Source organism: Sinocyclocheilus grahami, unplaced genomic scaffold, assembly GCF_001515645.1.
Source record: "Sinocyclocheilus grahami isolate Dianchi unplaced genomic scaffold, SAMN03320097.WGS_v1.1 scaffold6662.1, whole genome shotgun sequence".
NCBI lineage: Eukaryota > Metazoa > Chordata > Actinopteri > Cypriniformes > Cyprinidae > Sinocyclocheilus > Sinocyclocheilus grahami.
In genome coordinates, this window is record NW_015510982.1 from 5070 (window position 1) to 6093 (window position 1024).

The window sequence follows — 1024 nt, forward strand, 5'->3', positions numbered from 1 at the left end:
GCCAAAGAGGCGCCTTTAAATGCATTACGGTACAATAGCCTAAGTGAAATACATGGGTGTATTTCATGCTGGATTCTCACTTATGGTGGGCTTGAGATAGCTGTTACATCCATACAGACAAGAACGTTGCCCTTTGTAACCAAATCAAACAATATGCTATAAAATCAGATGCGAGAGAGAGAATTGATGGCTGCTAATAAAATAATAATTAAAATAATTAATTTGATCTGTTTTAAGTTTTTTAAAAAAAGTACTTGAAATGACTTTTCCAAACTCAAAACTGTATTTCCTTAAATATCTTTGCCAATTGTTGCTAATATTAGCGGTCTGTGACTTGAACTTTTTGTCATCATACAGGCTACCGTATTGGATCGAGTATTTACATTGCTACAGAACATTTAGAAATAGGCAAAGTACTATCAAATTCCAACATCATGTTCTGATAAATCAAACCATTCAACGATTGTTCTGACAAAGGCCCGTAATGACCACCTTCAGCGGTTAAGCTATCTGCACCTCAATACTTTATATCTTCCATACATTAAGTGCAACATCACTGAGATGACCAAATGATTGCCCAATGAAAATCTGCAAATGCCAGGCCTTTTATAGAGTTATCAACCGTTATCACGTTGGAACGCTAAACATTCACACCGTGTCTGAAGAACAATGCCGTTCGATGCTGAATATCTCTCAGGAAATGAATTAATGGACATGTAAATATTAGAAAGAGCCAAAGATAAAATAATATATCCTCAGAGAGGTTTAATTCTTTGTTCAAAGTATAAGAAAATACTTTATGAACAACCTTTCACATTCTGCTGACAAGAAAAATAACAGCAAATAAAAGGCCTTGTTGTCTGTTTCAACAAAAAAACAGAATCTCTTGAATGAAATTAACATTTTTCAATGTTTTAGAAGAACACAAATATATGGCAATTACCACACAGAAAAAAATAAAAATGACATGAACTTTTGCTCTAAACAGTTTCTTGGCACTCATGTAAAAAAAAAAAAAAAAAAA